At 45.3% G+C, this 26,009-nt stretch overlaps 1 protein-coding gene across 36 annotated transcripts in view; it reads left to right on the forward strand.

Annotated features, from left to right (window-relative positions):
• Kcnma1 (potassium calcium-activated channel subfamily M alpha 1) overlaps window positions 1-26,009 on the forward strand; it is a 706,053-nt gene that overhangs the window by 27,734 nt on the left and 652,310 nt on the right. The window contains exon 2 of one of the 36 annotated variants that reach the window (XM_063274728.1): window positions 1-3,370. This exon is cut by the window's left edge and continues 26,095 nt beyond it. The exons of the other annotated variants lie outside the window; for them this stretch is intronic. The gene's annotated coding sequence lies outside the window, so the exon portion shown is untranslated. Of the gene's footprint in view, window positions 3,371-26,009 lie in introns of those variants that run through there. 36 annotated transcript variants of the gene reach the window in all.

Here is a 26,009-nt window from a genome sequence, read left to right on the forward strand (position 1 = left end):
ATCTTGGCTTGTGATCATTAGGTTTCTGTTTGTGGTCAGTTGGCTCTATTGTTTTGAGCCTGTGTTGAATACACTGTGGCAGGAACTTTTGGTTAGCAAAACTCATCCCATCAAATCCAGGAAGTAAACAAGAGTGAGGAGTTTTGTGGGTCCTCTGATTTGCTTCAAAGATACCCTCTAATGATTAAAGACCTACCACGGGATTCCACCTTTTAAAGACCCTATTCGTTCCTAACAGTATCAGCCTGAGATTCAAGCTTCTTGTGTGACCTCTGGAGGACATACAAGACGTAAACTCTACTATACCATCCTTGAGCGTGAGTTACAGTGGATGCAAACTGTCTTTCTAGGGTATATTGGGTAGCTTTTAAGGGTAGGTAGGGTTGCTTCTGTGGGCTTGGGTCTTTCTCCAGAGGAGGCACTTATACAAAACTACTCTATATCTGTCTCTTAAAGAAATGTGATGAAGGGGTTGGGGATTTAGCTCAACGGTAGAGCGCTTGCCTAGCAAGCGCAAGGCCCTGGGTTCGGTCCCCAGCTCTGGAAAAAAAAGAAAAAGAAAAAAAAAAGAAGTGTGATGAAATTCTAGTGGACCCATATTTGAAGTCAGCCTGGCCTTTTAACACCCAAGAAGAGACCTAGGGAGAGAGGGCCAGGGTCATTAGTGATCTATACCCAGAATGGAAATACCCTATAGAGATCATTGCTATGATCCCTGCTGAGGGAAGTGCAGCAGGGTGCTAGCTTATCTGTCCCTGATTGTGGAAGAGGAATATGGGTTTAACCCCAGCTCAGTGGTTTATAGCTGACTTATACTGTGCAACTTACGTGTGTGTCTTGTTTTGTGTATGAGTGAGTTTATGTGCATGAGTACTTGTAAACTTTGGGTGTTATCCCTCAGGTGCCATCCAACTTGTTTTTGGAGACAGGATCTCTCATTGACTTGGGAATTGTCAATTAACCCAGGCTGGCTGGCTGTGAAGTCTGGGGATCTGGTTGTCTGCAACTTCCCAGCACTAAGATGACAGACACACGCCACTGTGTTTTAGGGATTGAACAGGCCCTCCTGCTTGCAAGGTAAGCACCTTACCAAGTAAGCCATCCTCCAGCCCCTGGAGATCTATGAATCTCAGTTCCCTATAGATCAGTTTGATCATAGAAACATTTGGTTCATGCAGCGGCTGCCATCTGAGAAGGGAGCAAGCAGTTTGGAAACCCTCTCTGAGGGTAAGCTGCTTCCCTTCCCATCACCACCTATGGGCCAGCTCCAGCCATTTGTGGATCCTGGTCTGGAGTAGAGAGAAGGTGTGCAGAAAGTGGGGGAGAAGCTGGGCTTCAGCTAGGGCTGGAGTGTGGGAGGTTGCTCTGGGCTGGCATCCTACTGAGATACTGCTGGAACTATTCCAGTCTCAGAAGGAAGTTTCCCAGGAGATCTGGATGTCCTGTGTTTGGATGCTACTAGACTGAGGCCAGAGATGTCTCTGTCCTATCGAGTACCCTGATGTCCCATCCTCCAGGTTCTGCCTCAGGAACCTGGAGGCGGGGCAAACTGGGCTTAACATCCTGACCTAGATCCCAGCTGCTTCCTAGTTGTGCGGTTTCTCAGGATCTTAGTTTCCTCATCTGTGAATGGGAATCAGGTCCAACCTGCTGGGACACTTAAAAGGATTAGGTAGGAATGATGAAGGGGACACTTTATAGCCCTTCCTATCAGAAGGCACGGGGCCAGCTCTCTCCTGTTTTCTTCTTGGCCCTCCTGAGAGCTGTCTCCTGTGCCTGGCCAGCACTCAGAAAGAAAAATCCTTCTTGCCGGGTAGCATTGGAAGTCTTGTGTCCCTGGGTTGCAACTGGGCAGGGTCTCTCAGTTGGGGAACAGACCTGTCTCCAGAGTTTACAGGGTAGGGGACAGTGCAGCAGCCAGCCGAGTTATCTGCTGTTTATGACTATTCTGGAGTGCTTGGCCTCAGGGCTGTTTTATGGGGCTCTGTGTTCTTGGAACCACACCCAAGATTTCCCAGTGCCATACAGTGGGCACCTGAGGAGGCAGTGAGGTGATGAGGCAGGATCTGGTGCCAGGTGAGTGCCAGGTGGCTCAGAGAAAAGCGTTCCTTTCTAGTCGCCCACTTTCTGGAGGGAGAGACTTTGTCAGTTTTTACCGTGCCTCTGGACTATTATTATTTTTTGAAGTGAATGATCCCAGAGTCCAACCTCCACTCATTTACACTGCCCAACAAGAAAAGCCTCTTGTGCTACTATAGAGTTTTGCAAGTGGTGACCTCATGTAGGCTAGTGGTCACCAGCCCCAACTTAGAGCTGAAAAACAAACAAACAAAAAGCACTGGTTCAAATCCTGGCCTCACTGCTGTCTAACTCCTTTTGTGTGGGGAACACATATATGTTCGTGTGTGTGTGTGTGTGTGTGTGTGTGTGTGTGTGTGTGTGTGTGTGTGTGTGTGTGTATTGTTCCTTAGTAACCTTTGTTTTTGAGACAGGGTTTCTCACTGACCTGGAGTTCACTGAGTAAGCTAGGCTGGCCAGGTAGAGAGCTGCAGAGAACTGCCTGTGTCCATTTCCTTTGCGCTGGGATTTCAAGTGCACAGTACAATGCTTGGCTAATTAATTAATTAATTAGCTTTAGGGGACTGAATGCAGTCCTCTGTGCTTAGGTGGCAACAACTTTCCCAAAATGTCTTCTCAACCCCTTCAACTGTTTTTATTGTTGTTACCCAGAATCCAGGGCGAGTCTATGTCCTGCCATGCAAGAAGTGGCTAGGTGAACCAGAATTGCTGGCTGGCCTTGGATCATAGCTGATTTTCTGGGGAACGTGTTATTAGCAGATCCCTAGTATTACTAGGCAGTGATCATTTGTCCTTTGATTTTCCCATAGTGGTCCCACAAGGTAGGAAACATCATGGGTCTCTCATTATTAGTGAAAGAACTGCAGTTAAGAACCTTGTCCTAAGTCACTCATCTAGAAAGAGACAGAGGCAGGATTTGAATTCAGGCAGCCCAACCCTCAGTCACTGTGTTTGTCACCCAAGTTTGTCCTGGCCCCAGTAGACCACCACTTACTGGTACAACACAAGACTCTGAGTCAGGACCTAAGGAAAGAACTCCACTGTTTTGTTGTGAGGGTGTGGGGTGTCTCTTTCCCTTTTGTCCAGCTCTACACACATGCTTAGGCCCCATTCTACCGGGATGCTATTCTTGTCCCACATTTGGGATCTCTGGCCACATCCATGATGTGAGACCTCAGAGGGAAATCCTTCTAGCCTCAAGACTGTGCACACATTTCCACCAGACCCTTTCCTGGCAGTATTATTAGATGGTGGAGGCAGGAAGTCAGGGCGAGAAGAAGGCCCCTAGCAAGTCTAGCTTTACAGGAAGGAGCTCCTGAGAACTCTACCATCCCAAATACCACTGCTTATTGCTTTATTTTTAGCAATATGAGGGGCCCGGAGGGCAACAGTGGGAATACTATTTTTTCGTTCCATCTTGCTAATGGAACCCCTAGCAGTTTTTATGCCTGATTTACTTCCCTCTGTAGTCGGCCATGCCTGCAGCCCTGCACCGGCTGTACTTTCCCTTCATCAAGGAGGAGGAGAGTCAATGATGTCAACCAGCGGGCTTGCAGTCTCTCTCTCTCCCGGCTCTAGCTCTGGTTGCCAAAGCACAGTCAGCTCCTCTCTGGGATGAGTGACCATTCTTTGGGGGGTATTCTGGGCTGAGGCAGGTGGATGAGGGGGATTGCTGGCACCACACTGTAGGTCTTCTAGGGATGTGGAGGAAATGGGATCCAGGGATGACAGTGATGAGATGCGGAGCAGGAGAGCATCTTCTAACTGTCTATCCTCATTCTTGCCGATTGTAAAAAGCAGTCACTCTATGGAGACAGTAGCCATGTGCTCTGAAGTTCATGCAGACTGTGTATCCACCATTAACTAATTTTGGACCGTGTTAACGGTCCCCGTTCCTCATGGACAGGTCACTTCCCATCCCCTCTTACCTCCAAATATAGCCACCAATCTCCTGTAGTCTACTGCTTGCTGGGTGGTTATCTCATACAAATGGTGCCACTTGTTATGTGGCCCCCTTGGTGCTCCAAGTCATGTGACAATAGTGAGCCCTGTCACTGAACACAGGAGTCAGCAGCAGACAATAGAGCTACTAGGACCCGAAAAGCTGGTGACTTCCCCAACCTGGCAGTTGTGCTGGGGTGGGAGGCACAGGTGTGACATTGGGCATTGGTGGTTCCATGTGTCTCACAGGTTGGAGTAGAGTTAGAAAACCCTCCCTTCCCTCAAGAGGGTAGGAAATGTATAAAGGGTACATCATTCTCAGAACACTGTGGTGGGGGTAGATTTAATGCCAAGCCAGGTTGGTATTTGAAGCCTGGATCTTGGAGACCAAGTGATGGAGGCTGCCTTCTTATTGCCTATGTTGCTCCACCTTCAACATTGCTTGGTTCTAATCATTAGCATTGCCTGTGGCACCCGCTTTGGCACTGGATCCAAATAATTTGCTACCTTTCTGGAATAGTTCATATCCTTGAAGACAATGGCTTTGAGGTCCATATGATTTCTGGTTGAGTCACAGACAAATAAATGTGGGGAGAGGAGACACTATGGTGATGACCTCCAACGATGAATAGACCATTGAGATTAGGCCGTGGTCTCTCAAGTCCCCATGACTCCTCTTTTGCAGCTAGAGTAGAAGCCACTTTATCCAGGGACTGACGGGAATAAGTAGTCAATAGATATTTTGGTGCCCAGATTTTGAACGGAGAAAAAAATATCCATTCCACGTGTCCCGACCGAAGGTGATATGTGGAGATCAGAGGACAGTTTGCAAAGAATCAATTCTTTCCTCACACCATTAGGATCTCAGGGGCCAAACTCAGATCTTCAGGCTTGGTGGCGAGTACCTTTTTACTGGCTGTGCCATCCTGTCAGTCTGAATTTTTGCCTTTAAAGGACACAGTTAGATGCTCTTCCTTTTTACCCAGAGGGCTCTAGAAGGCATGGAGACAGTATTTGGTGACTGCTGTTGCTGGATATGAGTTACTGGTCCAGGTAGGACCTAGAAGAGAACCTTCAGTAGTGATCTTTCAAGGCATCCCGGTCTCTTAGAGGTGTGAAGCTACACTGGGCGCCTGGCCTCCCATTTCTGAGGTGAAGAAGGGTAGTTGTGAAAGCCTTTTCTGTCAGGCTTCACTGTGTGTGAGCACAGGGATGAAATCTGGGCTTGGCTTTGCAGATGAGAAAATTGCCTTTGCTCAGTGGGAGGTGCCTTTGACCATGTCAATCTGGGGAGATTCATTAAGCCCCCATTATGTAGCTGCTGCTGTATTAAGCAGATTGACAGGCAGTTTGATTTCCTGTAGCCTGGGAGGCCAAGAGCTAGAGTGGAGTAAGTGTAATGATTGGGATCGGGGGTCCTTGATATCACTTGGGCTCTGTCACCTACTGACTTCAGGACCTTGAACAAGGCTGTTTAACTGTTTTGTAAGAGCCAGTGTATCCTAATGTTTTGAGGACTGAAGGAATGTCAGGTTCTTAAGGATTCTAAATCCATCCTATCTGCCTTATTTTCCTTCCCCTCCTTTTACTCCTCCTCCAACTCCCCCTTCTCTTTCCCTCTTCCTCGTCCCTTCTCCCCTATTATTATTATTATTATTATTATTATTATTATTATTATTATTATTATCATTATTTGCTTGGCATCACTGCCACCATTAAACAGCTGAGGAGGCTCCAGGTCATCTTCATCAACTGTAAAGATCTCTTTGTGGCCAGTATCCAGGAGAACATGTCCACCCCTCTAGAGGTAACCAGGGGTCAGAGTAATCCCTTCTGCTCCTAAGAAAATGATGTCATCAATTGCTTTCCATGGTGCAAGTTCAGGCTATGAAGATGGACTAACAGTGACCTACATCTAGACTTGACGTTCCAATCACATGTTGGGAAGCATACAGGGTTTCTGGTGAGAGTTCAGGATGGAAAGAAACAGGGCAAAACAGCGTTGAATAGTGGGAGAGAAAGGGCGCACCTTGGGCAACGATGTTGCTGGGCTCTGGTGACTAAGGGAGGGGTGACAGTTTGCTCTGGGTCACAGGGATTTCTCAGCATGACACTGAAAGTCAGCATTTGACTCATGGTATCCCATTGCTTTCTAGAGCTCTGCCAACCCAGATGAAGGGAGTCTACCCATGTGCTGATATCCCTAACTGTTGAAAACACGAGGAACTAAATAAGGGTTGCAGTATCAGGAAGGTTGAAAACCACTGTCATAGCGGAAGAGAAAGGTCTGGGATGTTAATACTGCCTTAAGGACATGCCCTCTTCCCCCAGTGATCTACCTTCCTTCTGCTCACCACCCAAGCTCACATAGGCTGGGAACTGAGCCTTTAACACAAGGACTTTCCGGGGACACCAGGATCCAAACTATAGCACATTCCATTCTAAGTAAGAATAAGTATCACCTCTCTTTCAACATTGAACTGTAGGTCTGAACCATTGCAATTAGATAAGAGACGCGCAGGAGAGGCATACACACTGGGAAGGAAGAGATAAGGGTGTCTTCACTGGCTGCTGATCTGGTCATGTGGCTGGAGGAAAGCCTAGACTCCAAATCTATAAATTATTAGAAGCAATGAAGTTCAGCCAGGTAGCCAAAGGTCAAATGCCAGATGCATGGCTTCCTAAGAGACTGAGGGTTTGTGTAGAGTAGGATCTGGGCATTACCTAATTGGGTGTTTTCCAGGCTGTGCTTCCTGACTTCTGTTGGTACACACACATCCACCTACTAGGCAAGATAGACCATTTAGTGTGTGCTCAGGACCTGTCTATCCCCCTGCACCCCACAGCTGGAGTTACAGCTGTGTGCTAATGCGTTTTGTTTTTGATGAACTGTGGGACATCTGAGATGAGGCCCCTATGCTTGTAAAGGCAAACATTTTATCCATTAAGCCATCTCAGAGCCTGTTTAATTCACTTAATTGTTTATTTAGGTTTTGAGATAGTGTCTCACTATATAGCCTTGGCTAGCCTGGAACTTATTATGTAAACTAGGCCAGCAATGACTTCGTTGATTCGTCTCCAGCCCCAAATACTGGAATCACAGGTGCATGACACAAGTCCTAGAAGAGACAGTTTCAGTTTTACAGAGGAAGGACTTGTGTTCTAGAGTGGTTATGGTGACCTTGTCCAAGGTCAGTTGGTGAAGGTCACCTGTGGCCCTTCCATCTGCTCTCTCGCTCTCTCTCTCTCTCTCTCTCTCTCTCTCTCTCTCTCTCTCTCTCTCCCTCCCTCCCTCCCTCCCTCCCTCCCTCCCCCTCCCTCCCTCCCTCCCTCCCTCCCTCTCTCTCTCTCTCTCTCTCTCTCTCTCTCTCTCTCTCTCTCTCATCCCCTTTCAGACCTGATAGGTTCTTGCAGAGTCTTTTCCAACCCATTCTTTGGGCTCCATTTCCAGGACTAGCCAAGATGATAGGAAGGTAGTCTAGGTGTGTTTCTTGTAGGACTGGCATGTACTCTGTAATTTCTTTTGTGAAGCCAGCAGCCAGACTTTTTAAAGTGGGCTGCATTTGATTCTGGGAAAGTCTAAAATGCTGATGTGAGATGCTTGAGGGAAGCAGTTAGACGTGGTCTGGGGTCACCTTTCTTCATTTGTCAGCCCCTGTTTCTCCCCTGCCTCTTCTTCATCTTGTTTATACTTTGCTTTTTCATGCCTCTCCTACAGTCAGTGAAGTTGGTAAGCCATATATTAATAAATTGTAGCCTTATTTCGTCTTTGGTGTCTCCTGGCTGCCATATTACTCCTTTCCTAAGGGGACCCTCTGCTAAAGTCTTCCGTTTATTTCTCCAGGCTTGAGATATTTCTGTAGGCTTGCCACTCAGCCTGTGAGAGCTGTTGAATGTCATCTGCTCTGTGCTAGGTGCTAGCAATTCTGTAGGGAGTAAGATGGATAAAAGTCCCTTCCTTTTCAGAGCTGACAGTCTGGAGGGCTAAAACAACATTCAGCAAAGGGTCTAGTGAGTGCTGTAGAGAAGAATCAAGGAGGAAAAGACAGTCTTCCTTTTTTTTTCTTCACATGTATGTATATATGTATGTATGTGTGAATATATGTATGTATGTAATGTATGTATGTATGTATTTTTTTTTGGTGTGTGTGTGTGTGTGTGTGTGTGTATGTGTGTTTAAGGGGGAGGTCACAAGTTTGTGCTGTGAGTGTGTAGAGGTCAGAGAACAACATTCATTCTACTACCTGGGTTCTAGGATCTTCCTCAGGCTTGAATGCCTTTACCTGCTGAGCCATCTTGTTCTTGTAATCTGAGTTGGGGATCCAAGGGTCGGAATCATTGAGGTAGATTCTTATGGAGACTAAAGGACAGGCAGAGGGAAAGCCACACAGATCTGTGGAAAAGGAGACTTGGGGTTAGGAGGCAGGACAATACCTGGACCACTGGAGCGGAATCAAGAAGGCAGACACAAGGAAGGATGAGAATAAAGCAATTAAGTCTTAGAGGAGAAGGAGTTTGAGGAGGGCAGAGAGGAGAGAGCTTTGTGGGAAACAGTCTGGCAAACTTCTTTTGGCAATTTGTGTTTCTTATTTAATCATCATGGGCTCTCTGTTCCTTCCAACAACCACAGAATCTTCATAGGACAAGTGTACCAGCCTGCCCTCATTCTTCTTTCAGTGGACTCTCAGTGGTGGTTGTTTGTAGGGTGGCCTCTCTTTCCCACCGAGGCAATGCTATGACCTGAACAGCCTGTGCTGGTGCGTGCTGCCTTCCCACCTGGTACCTTCTTCTGGGAGAGGCACTTCTAAGTTGAAAGGTGGGTGTTTCTACTTAATTCTAACAGATGCTGACAAATTTTGTCCCTGAAAGGTTGCTGCTGAGTTGGGGATCGACTTCTGTTTGGGAGTTCAACTGCCTGGCTTTGCTTCCAGATTGCTAACTAGCCAGTTTGTACTGAGGGATGCTATGAGGGATGGCTCAGAATCCGTCATCTGGGGGAAGGTGTGTGTGGCCTTTTGAAGCATGCTGCTGGGGATGACATGGCTTGTTCATTTTTGGAGCTTGTATTTACTGGTTGTGACATCAGGACAGTGAGGAAGATGGAAACACAGCTGTTGCCATGTTGTCTGCATTACGGCTAATGTTCCATGTGCTTAAAATAAGCACAGCAGTGAGGAAGTGCATGGAGACACATTCACACCTTGTCAGATACTGAATCATATTCCTGGAGTGTCTTCAGGCTGCCTTGCAGCATCCTTACTGGAGGACCTGTGAATGCCAAGTGCCTGCTGACTCCTCCCCCACCCCTGGGTGTTACAGCTCTTGTAAACTCTGAGGTAGACTTTTCATCTGTTTGTTGTCCTCATGTGGATTGTACCAGTGGGCATTTAGGCTGTTTTCCATCTGTTGCAGTTCAAACAATGATTAATCTTGCACATGAGTTTTTTCGAACATGTGCCAGGATACATGTTGGGTCAGTTTCTAGGAGATGAGTAGCCTGAATTGAAAGTGATTTTCTGGTTATGTGCTGATAGACACGACTAAGTTGACCTTCAGAGAGGTGTCCCTATTAGCTGCTGGTACAAGTATCACCTCCCTATACTACATGCAACTTATTTTAATGTTTGTGAGTCTGATAAATGAGATGCCTGCTGTGTGTCATTTCATTTTACGTTGATTCTTTATGACCAAGGACAATTACCTTTTCCAATGTCCCAAGCAATATTAGGGGCTGAGTGTATAACTCAGTGGTTGAATGCTCGTTTGAGCATGCATGAAGCTTTGGGTTTCATACTTAATACTTCCCAATAACAGCAACAAAAATTAAAACCTGTTTCTGTTTTCTACTGTGAGCTGCCAAGTCTTTGTACCTCCTTTCCTCCTATTAGATTAACATTCTCTTTGCAGAATGGCTTGCTCATGTTAGAGGGGTATTCAATAGTGTGATCAGAAATGCTAGCCTGTCTGAGAAGAGGTCAGTAGCTAGGAGTGAATGTCTGTGTGTTTCAGAAAATGAGGCCTGGTAAAGTGTAGTTTTGCACTGTGCTTCTTCACATTGTAGATTAATCCTCAGAGAGGGTAAAAGCAGACATAGTAGAGGACTATTGGCCTCTGGAGTCTATGTACCTGGGTTTGTCTTTTACAGTGTCTCATTCTTTATCCCTTTACCAACTTGAGGAAGTATGAGGAAACTTGGCTGTTTTCTATGAAATCCCTTTTCTTGTTTGACTGAATTCATAGTTTTTCTGTCAACCACATTTGTTGAGTTAATTGGCTAGACCAAGTGACACAATGGCTTTAGTGAATGACCCTTAACCTCAGGAACAAACTATGATAAGAGAATGTATGCCACCTTTCTAATACCAATTATTCTCACTATTGTAGATGCTCCTGGTGGGACATTCTCCAAGCATCTAGTGTAGGATCCAGGCTCCTGCTATCTGGGGATCTACCCTATCTAGGTTCCTGGTACAGTTAGGGTCCTTATCTGTAGGAAGGAAAAGAGAAAGGTGGTATGTGTGTGTGTGTGTGTGTGTGTGTGTGTGTGTGTGTGTGTATGTGTATGTGTATGTGCCTTCGCACATGCATGCATGCACTCGTAGCCCCATATCCCCCAGGCCAGGACTTAGCCTCATGATCCACCTGCCAGAGGAGTGGCAAGCACTGTTGTGTCTGGTCATTAGTCTTGGCCAGTATGCCCTATGTGGCACTTAGAAAATTTTTAGTGTCACTTCCAGTGTGGTTCTACTCTGCCCTCACAGTTCCATGAAGAGGTAACATCAGTGCTTTCAACTCCATTTGGAATCCTGGAGACTGATGTCAAGGAGATCCTTATCTTATAGGAAGCTCAATTCTTAACTACCCACACCAGCTTAGTGGCCAAGAGTTCACACTAGCTGGCTTTTTCCAGAATGACAGTCAATGGCCATACACTTTAGGTCTGCTTGGCCATGCAGGCTCTGTTAATAGTGAGTGAGAGAGAATTAGTCTGCCTCCGGATAGGAAACTGTAGGCTGGCTGGAGCACATTTTTTATCCTTGAGGGAGACAAGGGTGGAAGTAGTCTCGTGTCCTTTACAAAGAGCAGACAAATGACAGAAGGTGACAGAGTTACTACTGGTGGGAAGACTTGGCCAACTTGTCCTATGGTGGGACAGAACAGCTAGAAACTTGGCATCTCTGTGGGGAGCTGGCCCCCTCATCTAGACTTGGCCATCCTTTTTTTTTTTCTTGTCATTTGTATGGAGTACTAGCATTGAAATCAGGGCTTTTCCTTCACACTTTTGTTTCTCTTTATTTTGTTATTTTCGAGACATCTAATGTTGCAGGAGCTCAGCTGTGGTGTCTCATCGGTTCTATTTTGAGCCTCAGGGAGGCAAATGTAGGGTGTTTTCATCTCTGAGGGGACTGTGCTCCCAGGGGTCCATTGGATGGATGGTGTGAGACAGCTTAGGCACTGTTTGGATGACTTCCTTTCAGATGAGGGAGCACATTCCTGGGTTTCCCTATGTGAATTAGGTTGGCCAAATCCTGTAGAGACAGAGGGATAGGTACTATCATGAGTGCCATGGGCTATTGCAATGGCAAGATGGCACCAGGCATACCATGACCCATGTTCTGGGCCAACTTGTGGCACTGATAATCAAATGTCTGTCCAACTTCGCTTTCTTTTCTGTACAAGAGAAATGACATATTTCCTGTTGCTCTCACAGGATGCTTATGATGAGCACATGAGATAATATGTATAAAAGTGCCATATGAACAGAAATGCAATTCAAGGTATTATTATATTAAGAGTAATGATTGTCATCTGTGATCCTGATGACTCACTTGGCATTGGAGCCCTTGGAGCTTGTCATGGCCACTGTCACAACTCCACATTTTACCTTTCAGCTACAATTACCATGCACAATTCATCTGCTATACTCCTCATCATATTATGCAAGAATGGGTCTTGGGGTGAACTAATTGTAGCCTGTTGCTTCATAGATGGGGAACTGCTACCCAGCAGAGGGAGATTGGTCAAGGCCTTTAGACAAGATTTGAGGCTGTCAGTTCTCAGTAGTAGGCTGTTTTGTTTTTAGATTACACTGTCCTGTCTTTTCTAGAAAAGGTCTAGACATTGGAAGCTTTTGGGCGGAACATTTATCCTTTGCCATTTGGTAGAATTGAGGTTCTGGAAAAGGGTGTGAGCTATGGCTAGGAGAGAAGCTCGGATGCTGAGAATATTGGGCCATAGAATCTGAAAGAGATGGAAAAAGGAATGTAAGGGGTTTCTGGAAAGAAGAGACCTAGGTTGGTTCCAGGCAAAGAAAGAGAAAATGCTCTGCTCCTGACCTTGTTAGACTCCTGTCTTCTTTACATATTATCTCTGTCTTTTCTAGAGGCTCCATACACATGGGGTACAGCTTAGCTCTACGGGATTTCATACAAAGAGAACATTGATGGGAACCCACCATTATACTGTTCAGAATCAAGCAAAACTGGCTCGGTCTCATTGGCTAAACCTTTGGTTTACACCTCTGTAGAAAGATATCTTGTGTATTGTAATGGTTGCACCTATAAATTAAAAAGCCTATGTGCTATGACTTAGGCATAAAATAGAAGGTGGAACATCCGGGAGCACAAAGAATTCTGAAATAGAGCCAAGCACAGGAAGACTTGCCCAGGAAGATGTGGGGAGACATATGCCTGGTACCTGAGCACAGGTAACCAGTCATGTGGCAGAATGTAGACTAAAACAAATGGGTTATCTTAAGTTATGCTTCTAGTCAGAGAAGAGCCTAGATGTGGCCTAGGTATTTGTAAATATATTTTAAGTCTGAGTCTTATTTCTGGGAGCATGGGGCTGGGAGGATGAACCAGACTTAACTTTTACACACTTCTCCCGGATCAGGGTCTTGCTCATATGCTAGATGAGACATCCTTCTGCTTAAGGACACAAGCTCTTCCTCCTTGGTTACTGCTTTCTTCAGTGGAATCATCATCTAGAGTTTCATCCCCCAAAGTTACCAATTTTAGTAGAGACATCTGGTATACCCTTTGGCCAGCATTGCTTAAAGTTCATATCTTATGCAACTGTGGACCCAACAATACTGGAACCAAGGATTTCACATTGGTGTTAAACTGTTCACTGAAGTCAGAGTTCTGTTGCCTGCAGCTTCATCTCAAATGCTTTCCCCAGGATCCACTCTAGGACCCCATGCAACATCTACCTGCCGTATCTTCTGAGCCTCCTCCCACCCATCTTTTTTTTTTTTAATGATTCTGTCATTTGCCAAGAATATTGCTTATCTTGATTCATAGAATGTCCTTGGGTCTGTCTGTTACCTTTTATTCAGTTGGCATAAGTTAATTGGTATACTTTAAATTTATTTTCAATTGGTATACAAAATAATGGTTTTCACCATCATGGTTTTTATACATGTATGATATTGTGTTTCTGTTGCATCCAATTACATCTTATAGTTCATATTGTGACTTATAAGAGTATTGGTTAGTTTTTTTGATAGAATATTCCTTAACATGGGTTTGTTTTATATCTTTTTTTTTACTAGTGTTCAAAAACCGAGTTTCATATGACCTTTTCACACATGTCTCTGTGATGTGCTCCTGTCTAGTTGCATAGCTGGCATGTATGGATTTGATCATGTTTATTGGGCCTTTTGTGAATGGGAATGTCAGCACCTTCAGAGGAAGGATCTTGTCTTTCTGGTTTGTTCATGTTCACGAACATCTGTGTGTCTGGCACCCACTGTCAGTCAATATTTGCTGAGTGACTGTGGAGGTAGTGAACTCCTTATGCTGATGGACTGTCTGCTCAAGGAAGAAGAAACAGAGGCTTGTCATTGGCAAAAGGCATATGAACAATGAGGCCTCTCTCTGGAATCTGCTCCCTCTACCCTGACTGTGTGTGGACCCAAGTATTGAATTTCATTACATCCTGTGTGTTGGTGGAGTGTGAGCTCACTATGACCACTCACACCACACAGTTGAAGTATGGATGTGTACTGGAGAGCCAGACTGGGCCATGAACTTACTTCCTGGGAGCTGGCAACATAGAGACATGCTGAGAAACACCTGTATCCAGTTGCTAATTCAGACCTGGAACCTCACATGGCCTTCTTGAAAACCCACAGCCTGCTTTTTAATGGCAAGAGAATATTGTTAGGTCATATATTTCTGGGACCCACTGCTCAAATGCATACTTTGTGTGCTGGGAGCTGAGAAATTGCATTTCCAGTGACTTTTCAGAGATGCTAATGCTGTTGGCTCAGTGGTCCTGCCTAATTACAGACATGTACTCTAAATGTTCAGAGGAAAAAGGTATGTTAACCATAAATGAGCAGAACCCATGAAGCCTTCCTGGAGGAAAAGGTTAAGCATCAGTGGTGTCGTAGTTAAGGTTTCATTGCTGTGAAGAGATACCATGACCAAGGCAACTCTTATCAAAGAACATTTAATTGGGTCTGGCTTAAAGTTTCAGAAGTTCAGTCCATTATCATCATGACTGAAAGCATCCAGGCAGACATGGTGCTCTAGAAGGAGCTGAGAGTTCAATATCTTGCTCTGAAGGCAGCCAGAAGAAGACTGTCTTCCCAGGTAGCCAAGAGGAGGCTCTGAAATTCTATACTCTGAATTACAAAAGGAGACCTAGTGCTCAAAACTCTGTCCCCACAGTGACACACTTCCTCCAACAAGGCTGCACCTACTCTAATAAGGTCATACCCCCTAATAGTGCCCCTCCCCATGGACCAAACATTCAAACATGAGTCTACGGGGGGCATTCCTATTCAAACCACCACAAGTGAGGAGGTTACCGACTGTAAACCTCTATGCAGTGACTTGCTTGCTGTTGTATGACCTCTGCGGTGTCTTTTGCCTTCTCCTTCCCTGGTGGCATCTGCCCTCACTTGAAGCCTTAACCAACCCTATTGTACCATGAGCCACCTGAGCCAGGAGACTATGAGCCCCCAGAAAAGGAGGCTGACTAAGGCTCTGATTAAAATTGACCTTGGCTGAGGTTAGTGAAGTCACTCTGAGTCCTGGATGTATCCTTCATTTTCATGGCCTGCCTTAACGTGTTTATTTGCCCATGCCTGCTCCCTGCCCATTGGCTCCGGTAGAGGCGGTGCTGTTGGACACTGTGACTCTTTCTGTTTTCATATCTGGCACCAGCACAATGGGGCGATGAGGTCTGTGGCCACTCTTGCTTTTCTAAAGGTCAACTTTTGAGAGTTTCACTAGTGTCCTGTATGGAAACATATGGGTCTATTTCGGGGTACAGAAGATCCATGAAGGGTGGAGAAATTCTTTACAAGGATAAATTCTTAAGTTCTGTCTGGCTTAGCCCATGGCAGTGATAGTGATGCTTATATGTAAGGATGCTTAACTTCCGTATCTGACGGGACGTTTTAATCCCTCTAAGAGATATTCACAATTACTGCTGGAGGGGAAAGCAGCATCTAGAAGGTCTGGCTACATTGTGCAGTTGGGAGATTCTGGGCAGGAAGGTGATATATCATCCAAATCTCAGAATGATTGGTGTCCTGCTGAGACTTTCTTCTCCACTGTTTTCTATATTCTATTAACCCCTATATATCTCACTTATAATTGACCTTCATGGAGTTAATATGAATGTCTATCTCACCTAAAGTTAATAACACTTAACAGCTACTAGTAAGGACTCAAATACTTACTGTAGTATTTTATGTTAATTTAAATCCCCCTGGCTCCTTATTAAAGATATAAGAGCCCAGATTCCAGACTCAGGGAATTAGAATCTCCAAGAGGGGGACTTCTCTTTAATTTTTTTTTTTAGTTTTTCAAGCATGCTCCTAAAATGCAATTCTGACCAAAGGTAGAGTACTAACTTAGGAGTACTTACAGCATTGTTTTTCTTTTCAATTGTACTAATTTCTTGTGTCTCCAGATAAACTGTCAACATTTTATAGAGGTAAGTCTTCCTTCTTTTTAGAATAGTATATCTGTATGCACATAAGGGCAATGGGGTGATTAAGGTTATATTTGGTTGGCACCTAGAAAGTGTTTGTTGAAGGATATATGTTATGAAGTCTTTGCAAAGTCAGGACTTCTCAACAAGGGCTGGTCCAATGATGATTTACATCAATTGCTCTAAACAGGTCCTCACTGCCAGATGCCCAAGAGCCCAGAACCCAGGCATAGAGAGTCCACTTGCTGAGATTTCCAAACCAGCAGACTCTGGCATGCTGGCTCTGATCTCAGTACTTTGATCTATAAGCTTATGAAACAAACTTCTCCCTCTCTCCGCCCCAGGCTGGTTCTAAACATACAAAGCCATAGAAGTGCATGCTGCAGAACAGAGTATGTTTGGACTGTTCAGAATGTAGTAGAAGGGTTAGCTTGTATAATGACTTTTGTTTCCTCACTTAAAATTCACAGGGAAGAGTACAAATGTTTCATGTCTACCTCAAGAATCACACCTCCTGTTTATACAAGCCTGTTCTGCGAGGCCTCAGAGGCTTCCCGCTTGCTGTGGGGTGTTATGGTGCAACCTTGGCATTGAGTCTCTAAGCAAATGACTGTGTTTGGACCTCATATAGTGGAGGAGGGCAGCAGTCCAGAAAACACAAGCTCAAATGGTACTTTGTTTGGAAACACCAAGCAAGGTTGTTTAGAACGTGCCTTGCCATCATTTTATTGAGCAGGGGGAAGAGTGAATAATAAAAACAGACGGAATAAAAACAGAGTTAGGAGTCAACAGTGTAGGCTAATTTAAGGAACCCTGTCTCCCTTCTTCAACATTTCAGCCATCCATGGAGAGGAATGTGTCTTCACTTTGGCCAGTTAAATGGCAGGTAAATTTAAGTTTTAATCTGCTGTTTCATTAGCACTGTTGTACATGGGGAGAACACTGCAGACACTGGAACTCACTTCCCTCCTCTCCTGTGATTCCTTTCCATTAATTTTAAGTTTAATTAATCTAACTTATTATATTGACTTTTTTGCTTAATTTTAAAAATGAGATGGATTATTAGCTTTTTAATAAGTAACAACAGTCAACAGCTACTAGTAAGGACTCAAACCATCTAATTCATTATTGTATCTCTATTTTGTTCATTAGATGGGACAGAAATCATTACTTATCTGAAGTTGGATTTCTTGACCCTTCTGGGAATGGGATGGTGGGGTGTGGTTCATGCAGGATCCAGGATATATTTCATGTAGAACATCAGAGGAGGCTGTCCAACATGCACAATGACCTGTGGCAGCACTGTTTCTAGTCCATGATCCCTAGATCCATGATTGGAAGGAGCTCAGTAGAGGGACCATGTGAACCTGTGAGGAGATTGAAGGCCACACAGTCCCACTGCAATGACTGTGGAGTATAATGGATTTCCATTAGATCCAGATGGAGAGCATTGTGTGCTGACTTCATCTGGGTGAGCACCGGGCCCCTGTTAGAATGAGAAGCTAGAAAATGTGTGTTGAGAAGCCTGCTGCTTGGTTTCATTGTCATACTACATGTGCACCTTGAGAATGGCTTCTGACTTTGAAAAACATGAGATTCTTGAAGGCCATTCTGACATATGTGCTATGAGAAGGGAGTTTCAGGGGGGTTTTCGGAGTGTGTCTTTGCAGGAACATCACTGCTTAGTAGTAATCATTCTCTCACTTGGTGCTGAGGAAAGCAAGTGAGCATGAGACCTGGCCACTGACTTACATTGTGGTGGGGCATGCAATATACCTGCACAGAAGGCTGCAACAAGAGGAATATAGGCCCAAGTTCCTGAATGCCAAAAACAACGGCCCAATCTACCTATCCTCAAACACTACAGGAAAACAGTCCTGGGTGAACTGAATTAGGGAGCCTATAATTCTCCTCAGAGAACAGTTAAGCTCAGCCTTGAAATGTGTGCAGACATAGTTTAAAAACAGTGACGGATGGGGTGATGGAAACAACGTGCTGGGTGCCGTTCAGAGAGCAGGCAAGTCTGGTTAACGAACATCTTAAAAAGGTAAATAATTGTCTCGTTAATTCCCCGACAATTCTACCTAATGAGTTATGATTATATTCATACCTCCCCAATTCCTCCCAGATCCTCCTCCACCTCCCATCCAATGTCATGTCTTCCCACCTTCAAAAGATAATGAAAACAAAAATAAAAACAAAACCAACCAACCAACCAGTTGAGTTTACTTGGTCTTGGCTGACTACTCTGGGGTGTGGGGCCTGCCTGGAGTGCTGACAAGGAGCCCAGGGCACTGGCCCTGGAGCTAGTCTGCTGGGTTTGACTTGGATTACCTAATCTCTAGTAAGTTACCTTGAATAAGTTTCTTGACTTCTTCATAATCATTTTCCTCCTCTGCAAAACAGATAGGCAATACCTGCCTTATGGAGTTATTATGATGAATTAAAAGTACATGTATGTAAGTAAGAGATGAGAAACTGTTCAAGTGATAGCACCATCTATGAGCACCATGTTGGGTCTTAAAATAAAAGTCTCCAAACCAGGAAGTAATCCCAGCCTTTAGATGCCTGAACTCACTGCCCTCTGAAGGTGCTGGGACAAGCAAGCAGTCCTGTCCTTCCTCAGTCCTCTCAAGGAGCTCCCCTAACTAGGATGCCCATGAAGAAAATTCACAGCGCCCTGCTTCACCAGGGACACCCGGGATCTGGAAGTGAACATCTTAGCACACAGAAGGGGGCTTGGAACCCTGTTTGTTTCCATGGGAGAGCCTCAGTCCACTTAGACTCAGCCAGCCTGCCAGGGGGCTCTAATTCCTCTGCTGTTCATTTTCACTCACACCTACCACCAAACCCAAGTGCCAATGTTTAGGGCAAAGTTGGCTTTGGCAAGTTAAAGTTGTTTCAGGACCTTCAAACTCTCCTGCTTCACTCTCCAGCACCACAGAACTCCAATTTCATGTTGGTTACCTACACCACTCATAGTCTTAGAACTGTCATGGTCTCAGGCACCTCATCGCCAAGCTTATGAGCAAGATCTCTTTTGGGACCACCCAAAACTTGGACTTCACATTCTTCCAACACCTCCCTTTGCTTCTGTTCCCTGGGCTTGCAGACTAAGTTTCGCCCGGTCAGCTCCATTCTGACCTCACCTCAGCAGATCCCACAATGAGCAGGTGAGGGTCACCAAAAACGAGGCTAACGATTCATTGTCCCACCCAGTTGTGCAGAAAGATGGATGGGGCACACATGGCCAGTGGAATCCAGGTCCTGGCAGACACACACTAGACAGTCCAATGTCACATGGAATACTATTTCAGAGGCAGACAGTGGCTCTGAGTCCAGGTTGTAACCCCAGGAGCATTTGTCCCAAGAAAAGATAATTTTAAAACATTATGATAGAATGTTGGCCTTGAGAACCTGGGCTGCTGTCATCTTCTAAGATCTCTAATATAAGTACAGTGGTGACCAGCTCCAGAGCCCAGAAGAGGGAAATTGGTTTGTGAACTTCTTGATTTGGGAAGAAGAGTTTTACAGTTAGCTTTGCCTCCATTCTTTCCCAGAGGGAACTATGGCCTTTTCCTGGGGTAACTGTATATGGGGGTTGGGGACGGGAATGAAACAATGAGACTTAATGTACTCTAGTGGATACTGGTTCTGAATTGACATTGGTTTCAGGAGACTCCAAGAAGCACTCTAGCCTTCCAGTTGAAGAAGGGACATGTGGATGTCAGATGATCAACAGAGTTTTGGCTAAAGTCTGACTCAACAGTTGTTCTAGTGGGTCCCCAGACTCAGTCTGTGGTTATTTCCCCAGTCCCCAAATGTAGAATTGGGGTGGATATGCTTAGCAGCTAGCAGTTGGCAGAATCCCTTGTGTAACCCAAATTGCTTTACTTTGAGTAGAGTCAAATGCCTAGTTTGCAGGAGATCAGAACAGAGAACAAGGGGCCCTTGATCAAGATTCATTAAGAACTATGATGGTAGCCAAAAAATACTGAATCAATCATGGGACCTGTATGTTTTTGGGACCTGTATGTATGTTTTGGGACCTGTATGTTACATGGGTTGTACATGGGTCTCAGGAAAGCCACACTAATGACCCAGCTGGAGGGACAGGTCTAAGCTTTGTCCTGTGCTCTTGGTCGTTTGGCATTTGGGACTTTCCCTTCTTTTGCCAAGCACAGATGCCTCTTCTGAGGGGGCAAGGGGCATCTCACCATGCCCAGTTGGTACTGTTCAGAGACATCTGCCTTCCTAGGCCCTGAAAGGGAGCTCAGGATAGGCTGAACCTGCCCTGCATTTACTAATCTGTAAACCTGGAGAAGAACTAGTATAGAAAAATTCAGCTAACCAATATATATGGCATTTTACACTTTTCACTATTTGTGCTGAAGTTTTTCTTGTGAAAAGTTAATCCAGGTGTGTGGAGAGAAGGAAAATGATTTGTACTGATTTACATTGCAAGCATGAAGGACAAGCTAGGGATGCATGCTCATTTTTAATTTGCCATTCATAGGAGGCGGTGGTTCATGATTTTGGCAAAAAATGGTTCTGGGATACCTATTCTCACTCTTCTAGTAGGAGATGAAACCATTGCACAGGGGATATCTCTAGGTTTTATTTGCTGGAATCCTTCCCTTATATAAACCATTATAAAATCCCCCAGGGAGTATGGGGTGGGGAACGGGGTGGGGGTGGGAACTGGCAGAGGTAGACTGACTGCCTCTCTTTCTCTCTCTCTGGCCCAAGAACTAAGAATGGTTTATAGATCTTGAAATGGTTGGGAAAAGCCAAAAGAAGAAATACTATTTTTTGACACATGAACATGAGAAATTACAATTTCTGTGACTATAAATAAAGATTTATTGGAATACAGCCACACACATTCAATTTTATATCTTTATGGCTGCTTTTTCACCACAGTGGTAGAGTTGGGTAATCAGAAGCTGTCATTATGGAAATGTTTGCTGACACCTCAGCTGTGGGATAACATTGTGGCCCCTTGGCCTGGCTTCTGAGGCCTTCTGTTTCTGACACTGGCCTCTCTCTTTAGTCCTACCTGGCTTCTCAAACTCTGCAGGTTCTGCATAGCTGCTGGAAGCTATGAGGTCCCTGGGCTAGCCCGCCTTCTTCTCTATTTTTTCTTCAACCTCTTTCTGCCTTGGCTAACTACCAGAGTCATCCCTGAAGAGAACTCCTCCCCCTTTACCTTCCCTCTCTTTGATTTAGTGGCTCTCAATCTGGGTGAGGAAAAACAAGGAGACCCTTAGAGACTCTGAAGGCTTGATACTTGGTTCGGAGAGAGAAGGCCTGGAGACTGAGATGGCTCTCGTAGTCAACAGTCAGGAACCAGTGCCTGGATTCTGTCAGGTGTTCTAGAGATGAGGCTCAGCCCTGGCCTCTGTGCCTAGTTCACATTTCAGGGGGGAGAGACAGTGTGCACCAGTGTTAGCATCAGGCTAGCACTCAGGAAGTGGTGGGGGAGTACTATCTAGATGTCCACAGTGCCCAGTGAGGTGACCCCTGAGCCCCAGGGGGCTCTGGGTTGACCAGAACCCTTGAAGAGAGAGGGCAAGGTATGGCTCCTGTCTGTTTCTGCTTTTGTGGAGATGGCTGCAGCCTGGTCCATCTTTAGTGCTGAATGAAGCCCATGGTGCCAGGGACCTGAGCCCTCTAGTCTGTCCTTGCTTGCTGTGGTCGGGCTGCTCATTTCCTCAATCCTTCTCTGGATCCTCTTGATATTTCATCCCCATCCACAGGATTTCCCCTGCAATCCCTATGTTTGTTTTTTATTTTTAACTTTTAAATTATCTTTAAAAATATTCTTCTTTCACAGTTCCATGTATCTATCTATCTATCTATCTATCTATCTATCTATCTATCTATCTATCTATCTATCTATCTACCTACCTATCAAAATGTGGCCATTTTCACCTCTCACATCACCCCTTCTCATCTCTTTTACTCTTCCACTGAAATTCTCCCCAACAAGCCTCAGTCTCCTTAGTATCTTTCTTTGTGACCCACTGCATTTACTAACCATTCTGGTTGTTGTCATGATCATGTGTGGGGGTTATTTACTATAGCTCAGGTAACTTAGCAACACTATTAATGAGAACATTCCTTTCCCTAGCAACTGCTCATCGGCTCTGAGGGAAGGATGGGGGCCCCAAAAATCTCTCCCTTGTGCATGGTGAGATTTTGACAATCTCAATCTTCTGCAGCTTCTCATAGTTTCAGTGAGTTCTTGAGTCCAACAGCCATGTCACATCCTGAAGACACTTTCCAGAACTACCTATCCCAGCTCTTACATTTCTTTTTCCTGCTCTTCTTCAGTGTTCTCTGCCTCAAGGTGGAGTGTTGATTTAGACGTCTGGTTTAGGGCCCAGAACTCAATAGTCACTCCGTCTTAGTACTTTGACCAGTTGAACGTCTCTGAATTAACAGCTGCTCACTGTGAATAGAACCTGCACTGGTGAAGACTGAGGGTAGCATTGATCTATGGATATGAACATAGGGAGTCAGAGAACTCTGATAACATGTTCACTGAGGAAAACAGCTATGGGCTCTCTCTTAGGACATTCCCAGCCACAGGATTTGACAAGGTTTTACAGCATCAGATATAAACTCTCGCCTAAAGTTGAACAAGCCTTAAGTACAAAGAGAAAATTGTTGGTTGCCTCTGTTGGTGACTATTACTGTTGTAACACTGGACATATCTTACCAAGTATGTATTTTTGAAGCATGTGAGGTAGGACCAGGCTGTTTAGGACCATTGATAACTTTTCTCCCTTAGCAGTGTATATAATACTTCCTTTATAGCACCATTAAAGTGGTCTAGCAGGGAGGAGGCTTACAGTTTAATTCCAGTTTGGTTTTTTCTTTGTATAGTTTATTCAGTGGTAGGTCCTTACCATCTCATTCTGGAGGGCAGCTCCACTTTTCTGGAGGCTTCTCTAAAGACCATGGCATATCTTTGCTACAGGTGTTCAGTTGAACCATCTCAAACTCCTGACCTCTCTAACCCACTCACTTAGTATAGCTCTAGTCCTGAGGGAGGCTTGCTGCTAGCTGACCATGCTGTAAGTAGCTAGGTGTACCCCCATCCCCTTTGCAGTGAGTGTTTACCAAGAGACCCACCTACCAAGGATTTACCAGTGGATTGCATGGTTTATGCGTATTATGTAAATATTTAGAATATATAAAATGTTAAGAATAATGAAACTTGTCGTTAACTATCATATGGAGCAGCATTAGTACAGCTCAAGACACACAATTCCAAGTCATCTTACACCAAAACCTGCTCTTGGGCTCAGTGGATGAAGGCGTTTGCCACTAGGTCTGATGACCTCAGACCGATTTCCAGGGCCCATACTGTGGAACGAGAGAACCAACTTTCCCAAGGCATTTTCCAGTCTTCCTTTGAATATGACGGCAACATATTCCATAATGTAGAGCCTAGTTCCTCCTGGTTCCTCCTAGTTCCCCTCAGTCCCGATCAAGGCAGGGCCACGTGGCATGTGAGTGTGGGTTCTTTAAGTCGGAGCTTAGTTTCTGTTCTGTTGCAGTATATGTAGCAGGTCACATCAGGTCTCTAGGTCCTAGTCTTCCTGGTGAAGTAGCACAGTGCTGAGCATTACAAGAGGTCCTGGTGGAACTGACAGAATCCCACATATAGTGAGTGTACAGCATCGTTCTTGCCTCTCTTTTTGCACAATACTGGCAAGTACAGCATCGAACCTGCAGACTGGGCCAGTACCTCAGGAGGAAGAGGGCTGGGAGTCCCAAGAAACTGAATATAGGAGTCTGTGTCTTTCTCCTTTGCCAGCGGTCATTCCGGCTATTCACCTCATTCCCATTGGGGCCCATGGTGAGCTCTCTTGTCCTGCTGACTGCTCTCTGTCTCTGTTTTGGGCCCAACTGGGACTCTGAGCAGCATGGAGTATAAATAGCATGTTAGGCACGTAGGAAGCATGTCCCACTTCTGTTGTGACATAGAAAGAAGGAGAGGGATGGAGGGCTTTGTTTGCTTTGTGTGGAGGAAGAGAGACTTAGAGATGAACACTTGGGTGGCTTTCCTGAGTGGCAGATATGTTTATTCTCCTGTGCCTCCAAGGAGGCCATGAGCCTGCCATCATGGGTAACTGGACAAGACCTGCTTAAGATAACAGTTTGTGGGGAGCATGTGGACCTGGGAGCCAGACACTCCTGTCCAGAGCCTTGCTACTGACAGTCCAGTTAGATCATTGGTAGGGGTCCCACCCAGAACTTCCAAAAACCTTATCAGCATGTTCACCACATTGAGAGGCATGTACATGAAAGATCAAAGTCAGTGCTTCTCCAGTCAGGACACATCCTCCCAGTCAGAGGAGACAGGGCAGTCCATGGGCCCTGGGTGCTGATTCTCAATGTTCTAGTTCTTTCCCTAGGTCAGCAGCATTGGCTTTGTTAGAAATAAAACTCTCAAGCCTTACACAGTGCCCAAAGCTGGCCCTCTGGAGTGGGCACAGGATTCACAGTCAAGAGGGAGAGCTCTTGTGCCTAGCATTAAGATCACAACAGGGTCAGTGAGGCAAATTGCTAGATGGAACTCAAGAGCATCTGGGTGTATAAGGAATACCAGGAGTCTGAGGAGCTTCCCCATGGTTCCAGTATGCATCTGGGACTGAGAATCAATACCATCCTAAGCCTGTTTCCCAGGCTGTCAGTTGGGTTGATGAATTCCTATCTACCCTCCAGTGACATGCTGGTGCCTTGGGAAGCATGATCTTTGATCTCACTGAGACATGAGAAAGGCATGGGGGGACAGGTTTCCTTCTGTACCCAAAGAGACAGCTGTGAGTCTTGCTTGAGGGAGACCAGATTAGATACCCACTGTGGCCTCAAGGGTGACACACATTAATGTAGCTTGCTGATCCAGGGATCAAGTATTTTCAAGACCACCATGCTCGAAGTAACTAATAACCCTGCTTGGGGAAGGAAAATATTAGCACCTAGGGATCTCAGCTTGTGTGTGCTTCCTCCTCCTTTTACCCTACCCACTCTTTACCATCCATGGGCACTGCTTGGGCTCACTTTGAGTTGGGCCATTTGCCCCAGACCTCATCCTCCCTTGAATTAGGATGATGGAGGTGTTGGGGGGAATTGGCCCCCCTCACTCTGAGTACCGTGGATGGTGGCAAAGAATGAGGTTTATGAAAATATTTACCCCAAAGTAATCCCTATGCCACTGCCACTGCCCGTTTCCCAGGAGGCTGGGCAACAAACACGGAGTCTGATCATCATTTATTTAGTGGATAAGCCTAGCCTTGCAAAGACCAGGGCAAGGGGGTAGGAAGTGGTGGTATGGTCTCCATCTCAGCTCCTATAGCAGGCAGAGGCTAGGGTCTCCTGAGAGAAGCTATAAAGTATGACAACCAGGAGGCGAGCTGCATACATGACACCCAAGCCATCTGAAACAGCAGATGCAGACAGACTTCATAATCTTATTTTAAGCCAGGCATGGAGCTACATGCCTGTGACTCCAGGACTCAGGAGGCAGAGGCAGATAACTGTGAATCTGAAGCTACACAACAGAGCCCAGGTCAGTCTGGGCTGAGTGGGGCGACCTTTACTCACAACGAAAACAAACCTAAAATCTTTATGAGAAACAAATCTGCCCTTAGAATCCAAAGTGTCCAGCAGCATTCTAAGAATGAACTCTCACGATTCTAGACCACTGCTGTGGGAGCCAGGGATCATGATTTCCTGTGTTCTACATGAACAGTGCGGGCCTGTGAGGGTTCATCTCTATATCTTACTAGTGGGAAAGCGGAGGCCCAGAGATCAGATGCATGGGCATCACAGGGACTAAATAGCAGGAAAGAAATGACAAGTCAGGTCCCAGCGTCAAGAGCAACAAAGGGTTTGTTGAGATCTCCTTATTCTGGTTTTGGTCCGGGATGACTCCAGGGCTGAAGTCTTAAGCTATAGAATATCCACAAAAAAAAAAAAAAAAAATCAACTCATCGGATATTTGTGCTGAAATGATCGGGAGG

This window comes from Rattus norvegicus, chromosome 15, assembly GCF_036323735.1.
Source record: "Rattus norvegicus strain BN/NHsdMcwi chromosome 15, GRCr8, whole genome shotgun sequence".
NCBI classification, from domain to species: domain Eukaryota; kingdom Metazoa; phylum Chordata; class Mammalia; order Rodentia; family Muridae; genus Rattus; species Rattus norvegicus.